The sequence below is a fragment of the Aethalodelphis obliquidens genome, unplaced genomic scaffold, assembly GCF_003676395.1.
Source record: "Aethalodelphis obliquidens isolate GAN/ISIS:26980383/991018 unplaced genomic scaffold, ASM367639v1 scaffold11, whole genome shotgun sequence".
In the NCBI taxonomy this organism is placed as follows: Eukaryota; Metazoa; Chordata; class Mammalia; order Artiodactyla; family Delphinidae; genus Aethalodelphis; species Aethalodelphis obliquidens.
The window spans coordinates 3,185,947-3,195,206 of record NW_020837955.1 but is presented as its reverse complement, the minus strand read 5'-3'; positions in this window follow the sequence as shown (position 1 = coordinate 3,195,206).

Below are 9,260 nucleotides of genomic sequence, written 5' to 3'. Positions count from 1 at the left end.
AATTGTTAACTAATTCACAGCATAAAAAGACGTAAATTGGGGGAATTCCCTGGCGGTCCAGTGGTTAGGACTCAGTGCTTTCACTGTGGTGGCCTGGATTAATCCCTGGTCGGGGAACTAAGATACTGCAAGCCAGGTACTCCCCTGGCAGTCCAATGGTTAAGACTTTGCCTTCCAATGCAGAGGGTGCAGGTTTGATCCCTGGTTGGGGAATGCCTTGTGGCCAAAAAACCAAAACATAAAACAGAAGTAATATTGTAACAAATTCAATAAAGACTTTAAAAATGGTCCACGTCAAAAAAATCTTTAAAAAAAAAAAAAGAGGTAAATTGGGACATCAAAAACACAGAAACGTAAAATATACTTAGTAATACTGTATTACATATTTTAAAGTTGCTAAGATAATACATCTTAAAAGTCCTCATTGCAAGAGAGAAGAAAAATTTTTTGTAACTATGTATGGTGACAGATGTTAACTAGACTTATTATGGTGATCAATTTGCAATCTTTATGTTGTACACCTGAAACTAATATAATGTAATATATGTTAATTATATGTCCAACAAACCCAAAACCTAAAAGAGTAGAAGGGTGGAGCCTTTATAGGAGAGTGAAGATAAGTTGTTTTTAGTACAAAATGGACTATTTTATTTATGAGATATTTTATGTAAGCCTCATGGTAACTATAAAATATATTCATAAAACATTAAAAAAGGTGATACTGAGCATACTACCACAGAAAACCCCCAATTTACAAAGGTGGACAGAAACAGAGAGGGAAAAAAACAATGGAGTTACAAAACAACATGAAGGTAAATGATAAAATGGATTAAAAAAAATAAGACCCAACTATATGCTGCCTACAGAGGACTTATTCAGATCTAAAGACACACATAGGACCCCGATGTTCATAGCAATACCATTTACAATAGCCAAGACATGTAAGCAACCTAAATGTCCATTGACAGATTAATGGATAAGGAAGATATGGTATACACACACACACACACACACACACACACACACACACACACACACAGGAATATTACTCAGCCATAAAAAAGAATGAAATAATGCCATTTGCAGCATCATGGATGGACCCAGAGATTATCACACGAAGTGAAGTAAGTCAGGCAGAGAAAGACAAATATCATATATCACTTATACATAGAATCTAAAAAATGATACAAATGAACTAATTTACAAAACAGAAAGAGGCTCATAGACATAGAAAACAAACTTTTGGTTACCAAAAGGGAAACGGGGGAAGAGATAAATTAGGAGTTTGAGATTAACAGATACAGACTACTATATTTAAAATAGCTAAACAACAAGGACCTACTGTATAGCACAGGGAACTATAGTCAATAACTTGTAATAATCTATAATGGAAAAGAATCTAAAAAATAATATATAACTGAATCATTTTGCTATACACATGAAACTAACATAACATTGTAAATCAACTAAAGTTCAATTGAAAAAGAAAGATACACATAAGTTCAAAGTGAAGGAATGGAAGAAAATATTCCATGCAAATCAAAAGAAAGCAGGGGTAGCCATACTTATACCAGACAAAATAGACTTCAAGCCCAAAAGAGTAAGAGACAAAGAAGGTCATTATATGATAATAAAGAGGTCAATAAATTAAGAAGACATAACAATTGCAAATATATACACACCCAACACTGGATCACCTATATATATATTAAGCAAATATTAACAAATTTGAAGGGAAAAACAGACAATACAAAAATAGTAGGGGAATTCAATACCCCAATCAGCAATGGATATATCACACAAACAGAAAATCAACATAGAAATGTTGGAACTGTACCATACTTTAGAACAAATGGATGTAGCAGACATATATAGAACATTCCATGCAGCACACATTCTTCTCAAGTGCACACAGAACATTCTCCAGGATAGACAATATGACTGGACATAAAACACATTTTAGCAATTTTAAGAAGACTGAAATCATAATAACTACCTTTTCTGACCACAACAGTATGAAACTAGAAATCAACAAGAGGAAAGTTGGAAAAATCTACAAATAGGTAGAAACTAAACAGCTATTGGATCAAAGAAGAAATCAAAAGAGAAATAAAAAATTATCTCGGCTTCCCTGGTGGTGCAGTGGTTGAGAGTCTGCCTGATGATGCAGGGGACACGGGTTCGTGCCCCGGTCCGGGAGGATCCCACATGCCACGGAGTGGCTAGGCCCGTGAGCCATGGCCGCTGAGCCTGCGCATCTGGAGCCTGTGCTCCGCAACAGGAGAGGCCACAACAGTGAGAGGCCTGTGTACCACACAAAAGAAATTATCTCAAAACAAGTGAAAATGGAACTGTATCATATAAAACCTTATGGGATGCTGCAAAAGTAGTTCTGAGAGGAAAGTTTATAGCAATAAATGCATATATTAAGAAATTGAAACAACAGTACACCTGAAGGAAACAGAAAAAGAAGAAAAAAATTAAGCCCAAAGTTAGAAGGAAATAATGATCAGAGTAGAAATAAATGAAATATAGGCCAGAAAAACAATGGAAGGATGAATGAAACTAAAATCCGTTTTTTCAAAAAGATAAAATCTACAAGCCATAAGCTAGACTCACTAAGAAAAAGTGAAGACTCAAATAAATAAAATTAGAAATGAAAAAGGAGACATTTCAACCGATATTACAGAAATATATATGATCATAAGAGATTACTACAAACAATTACATGCCAACAAATTAAATTACTGGGAAGAAGTGGATACACTTCTAGAAACACACAACCTACCTACCAAGACTGAATAAGGAAAAAAAATCGAAAATCTAAACAGACCAATAACTAGTAAACAGACTATATCAGTAATCAAAAAACCACCTAAGATTAAAAGTCCAGGACCAGATGGATTTATTGGAAAATGCTACTAAACATTTAAAGAAGAACTAACACCAATCCTTCTCAAACTTTTCCAAAAAGTTGAAGAGGAGGAAACACATCCAAACTCCTTCTATGAGGCCAGCTTTAGCCTAATACCAAGGCCAGGTAAGGACACTATAAGAAAACTATAGACCAATATCCCTGATGATACAGATGCAAAAATCTCCAAAAAATATTAGCAAATGGAATTTAAGAAAACATTGCAAGGATTATACATCATGACCAAGTGGGATTTATCCCTGGGATGTGGGGATGGTTCAACACATGCAAATCAATAAATATATCACAATAGAATGAAAGATAAAAACCATATGATCATTACAATGGATGCAGAAAAGCCTTTTGACAAAATGCAACATCATTTCATGATAAAAACTCTCAACAGACTGGGTACAGAAGGAACATACCTCAACACAATAAAGGTCATATACAACAAACCCAGAGCTAACACTATACTCAATGGAGAAAAACTGAAAACTTTTCCACAAAGATGAGGAACAAGACAAGGATGCCCACTCTCACCACTCTTATTCAATATATTAGGGGAAGTCTTAGCTAGAGCAATTAGGCAAGGAAAGAAAATAAAATGCATCTAAATCAAAAAGGAAGAAGTAAATTTTTGCTGTTTACAGATGATACAACTTTCTATACACAAAATCCCAAAGAGTCAGCCAAAAAACTATAGAAACTTTCAGTAAAGTTGCAAGCTATAAAATCAACATACAATAATCGGTTGCATTTCTACATACTAATGATGAAACATCTGAAAAAGAGATAAAGAAACTATCTCATTCACAAGAGCATCAAAAACAATAAATACCTAGGACTAAATTTAATCAAAGTGAAAAAACTGCACAATGAAAAATATGTGACTTTGCTGAAAGAAACTGAAGAAGACAAAAACAAATGGAAAGACATTATGTGTTTATGAATCAGGGGAATTAATATTGTTAAAATGTCCATGTTTCCAAAGCCATCTATAAATTCAACACAATTTCCTCATCAAAATTCCAAAGTGAGATCATGTGATCAAATTAAAAGAGAAATATTTTCTCAAATTTAATTAGCTATGCAAATTGTTATAAAAACCAAAATCAAAAAGAAAAATATTCCAATGGCATACTTCACTGAAATAGAAAAAAGCAATTCTAAAATTTGTACAGAACAATAAAGGACCCTAAATAGCCAAAGTAATCCTGAGGAAGAAGAAAAAAGCTGGAGTATCATACTTCCTGATTTCAAACTATACTATAAAGCTACAGCAACTAAAAACAGCAGGTGCTGGTATAAAAATAGGCACACAGACCAATGGAACAGAATAGAAAGTCCAGAATTAAGCACCAACATATAAGGTCAACTAATATTTGACAAAAGAGCCCAAAACATCTAATGGGGAAAAGGAATCTCTTCAACAAATGGTGCTGGGAATACTGGATAAACACATACAGAACAATGAAACTGGACCCCTACCTTACAGTACTCACAAAAAGTAATTCAAAACCTAGAAGAAAATGTATGGAAGAAGCACCTTGATACTGGATTTGGCAATGATTTTTTGGTTATGGCACCAAAACCATAAACAACAAAGCAAAAATCAACAAATGGGACTACATCAAATGTAAAAGCTTCTATACTGGAAAAGAAACAATTAACAAAATGAAAAGGCAACCTACAGGATGGGAGAAAATTTTGGCAAACAATATATCTGATAATGGGTTAATATCCAAAATATATTTAAAAAAAAACTCATACAACTCAATAAAAAAAAGTGTTTAAAAAATGGGCAGAGGAATTAAATAGACATTTCTCCAAAGACGGCCAACAGGTACATGAAAAGATGCTCAACATCACCAATCATCAGGGAAATACAAATTAAAACCACAATGAGATATAACCTCACAACTGTTAGAATGGCTATAATTAAAAAGACAAGAGATAACAAGTGTTGGTAAGGATGTAGAGAAAAGGGAATCCTTGTACACTGTTGGTGGGAATGTAAATTGTTTCAGCCAATGTGTAAAACAATATGGAGGTTCCTCAAAAAATTAAAAACATATCTACTATATGATCCAGCAATTTCACTTCTGGGTATATACCCACAGGAAATGAAAACAGGATATTAAAGAGATATATGCACCCCATATTTATTGTAGCATTATTCACAATCGACAAAATATGGAAACAATTTTAGTGCCCATCAGTGGATGAATGGATAAAGAAGATGTGATACACACACACACAAACTGGAGTATTATTCAGCTGTGAGGAAGAAGGACACCCTGCCATTTGCAACAACACAGATGGACCTTGAGGGCATTATGTGAAGTGATATAACTCAGACAGAGAAAGCCAAATACTGTACTATATCACTCATACATGGACTCTAAAAAGATGAACTGGTAAATACAGAGAGTAGAATGGTGGTTTCCAGGGCATATGGGGTAGAGAAATAGTTTGTACCTTGTTTAAAGGGTACAAATTGTAATAAGTAGTAAACAAGCCCTAGAGAGCTAATGCACAAAATAGAGAATATAGACAACAATATTGTATTATAATCATCAAATATACTAGGAAACTAGAGCTTAATTATTGTAACCACTAAAAATAAATGATTAATTATATAACATGACAGAAGTACAAATCATTGCTACAATGACAATCACATTACAATGCATAAACCTATCAAATTAACATGTTGTACATCTTAAATTTATACAACGTTATATGTGAAATATATTTTAATAAAAGAAATAGAATAGTACCTGGCATATAGGTACTCAGAAAAGTTTGTTGTTTAGGCATTGAATGAATACTAATAGAAAAAATTATCAGGGTAACAAATCTATATGTAATCAACAACTTAGTGTCAAAATATAAAATACCACACCTTATATGAATATGATTAGGTATCTGCACACAAACACACAAAATTTTAGAACAAGGCAAGACATTTTCAAGAAACTGTGAGCCTTATAAACAAATCCTTACTACCATCTGCCAGACTGTGCCACCTGTTTGAGTTAGACAACGTGATTGCTAAATTACATGTACCGTGACATACCAATAACACTGTTGTGCAATATCCCAGCCCCCCCAAAAAAATTATCTTATTTAGATATAAAACAAATTTCAGGCACATGAAATCCCAGTTTTAGTTTTTCTTCTATACAAGAGATATACAATATTATTAGACTATTAGAATTAACTGAATATCTACTAGCCCTTCCTTTTCATTGTAATAAATTTCTTTTTCAATAACTACTTCTACTTCTTGAGATCACCACCAGCACCACCAGCACCACCACACACCAACAGAGTTAAATTTAGCTATTGAATTAGTTTCTGAAAATTCCTGAGATATAGGAGTAGAGATAGGGGTGGAAGAGTAAAATAGAAAATCTCTTATGATACCAGACTTTTTTTTTAACCAAATAAGACTTGTCTTTTTCTTTTCCAAAAGAATAAGAACTGTCTGTTGTGAGTGCCAAGGGTGACATAGACACCTAATGGAAAGCTTCTCTTATCTTTACATTCCAGTAATCTCTGAATATTGTTCAACATAATTGCTAACATTAAAATTATGGTAGTCATAGGATACTGTTTAAAAACCATACTCATTTTCTAATTGATGTGAAGTAGGTCACTATTATTTAATATAAACATTTTATATTAAGGCTGAGCTTTTTTTCCCCCTCCTATTTTCAATTGTTAATCCCTAAAACCTTGATAAGTAGAATATTTCTCAGGCACGATGAGTGATTTTCCATTGCTGAATATGTTTTCCGATGTTCTCAAACAGTCATGAGCCTTCAGTGACTAAAGGCTTTGGTGACTTCTGTCACCAGAAAGCACTGAGCTCTGGGATAGGTGGTTCATTAGTTTCTAGTTGGTGTGTACTTGTTTGGATTGGTAACTGTCATCATCCATGAATACTAGTATCACTGAACTGCTTTAGTGATTATTTTAGTGGGTATAATATGCAGCTACTAATAACTATGATCATTGTATTATACTTATTTTTAAGTATCAACAGTCTAAAATAGAGGTTCCATTCTCCTGCTACTCCAATGTTGCTTTAATATGATATCTAATTGCCTAAGTGGATTTCAGCTCTTTTGCTGCTGTCATTATAGCAAGTCCCAATAATAAGCAATGGTTAGACAGGGAGATACGTTTAGCTCAGGAGGAGGATGAAGGCATTTGTACTGCTTTCTAAATGTGCATTCTGCTCTAAATTCATAAATGTACTCACCAATGGTATGACTTTCTGAGAGTTCTACTGCAATAGATTAAAATGTACTTGAAAATTTTTTACCCAAGTAGGAAATAAAATTTTGATAGGTTTCCTTGGCTTCCAGGTATAGGCTTTGACTTCCTATAGCCAGCACGGTAAAGGTAAAAGGCTCTCATGAACTCACTACTCCCATTTTCCTCCCTTATATCCTATGCTCCAAGCACTGATTGTCAGGAATTTGCATTCCTGAAATTGCCAGTTTCTCATTTCCTATACTTTACTTATAATGTTCCTTCTGCTTAGTATGCATGATTATCCTTGGTGCCACCAAAACATTTCAATTCTTAGTCCTTAATGACAAACATAATTTTTTGTTAAAATTAGATTTTTCCTTCCTATCTCTAAATTTAAACTCAGATGGTTTTGTTTTGTTTTTTTAAATTCTCAGAACTGACATTCAGTAATAGCCGACATTCAATAAATGATGAAATCTGCCTCTGGATAATTTCATTTATTTGAAATTGAGCTTAAGAGGCAGCTCTTTGGGAAATCTTCCCTGAAGATGATCCAATGAACATTTACTAAGTACTTTTAAAGTGTGAAGGTATTGATATATGTTCATTTGTGGATGCAAAGATATATATATTCCTACAGAGAGGAATCACAGAGAACAAATGGTTATCTGAAAAAAGAGGTCAAATATCTGTCATGCAGTCACTCACTTCCTCCAGCTAATCTACATTATCCCTGCCAATTTTATATGTGTATGCGCACACACACACACACACACACACACACACACACACAAATGCTATCTATTTTATGACTAAATTCCTCAACTAAATTTACCATTTCTTTCCTTTTCCCCTTCTTTCTCATGTTGAAAATGACATACTGGAACAAAGTTAGGCATTTCAATCATCATCAAGAGTAGAGTTTTCAACCAAGAAATTAGTATATCTTGCCCAAAACGCTATTATCTTCATATAATATCTTCACTTGGAGTAACCAAATGAAACAACCAGAGATAATGCTGAATTTCGGTAAATAAATTCTTGCAAATTCTTTTTTATTTCTAGAATACCTGGCCAGGTAAATCCAAGGCTTACATATATGGAGACTGTGGACAGGTCCCTGTCCCTAAAGAGAAGTATTTTCCCTCAAAGACACATATAAAGCATAACTTCTTGTCTACTAAGTTACATAAACAGGACAAAAATTTAATACACCTAGTATTTTTATTAATAAAATTGCTATTTATGATTGGTTATTAAGATTAGACCCAAAGTTTTTGTAATATAATTTCATAACACGGAGACTCTATAGGATATTTTAAACAAACTTTCATAAAATAAACCCTATTTTGATTACTCCAACTTGTGTTTGTTTTTCCTAACATTACTTATAGTACATAAACAATTTGTGCACTAGATTATATAATTTTATGGTTTATTTCTTTTATAATGTTTGTGATAATCTTTTATTTCCAAAAGTTCTGTCACCATCTGAAAGCATATTTCTAGATTTTCCCCTTCTTTTTTCTATCTCAAAACATGATTTTAGGTACACAGTAATCAACTCATTTAAATAATTATCATATGGGTATAATCACTATAAAATGTATGATGAAATGAATTATGCATACCTTGCGTAAATGTGCTTGCTAAAGTTCATTTGACAACTTAAAATTTTAGAAAGGCGTTTGAATATGGCATCTAAAATTGCAGAGCTCCATAATGATTAACAAGTTTTTTAATAACTATGTCAACAGTTACACAAATTCAATTTAACAACATAAAAAGAATTTACCCCCCCCCATGACAGTTTAAAAAGGCCTCAAGATGTTGATTCCTGAGACTATAGTTTTCAGACTTAATGCCTTGGTTATTCAGGGTTTCAAGAGCAAAGTGTGTCAAAACTCACTAAATTTTTCAGAGCCCAATGTTCAAAGTATCAAAAGGGTCATTTAAATACTGTGCTGGGAATAAGGAAACTAGTTGATTTAATACCACAGTTTATATTTTAAAACTTACACATATTTGGGCCAAAGAGGAGATGTAAAAATTGTAATATAAGAAGTTACATAATTCT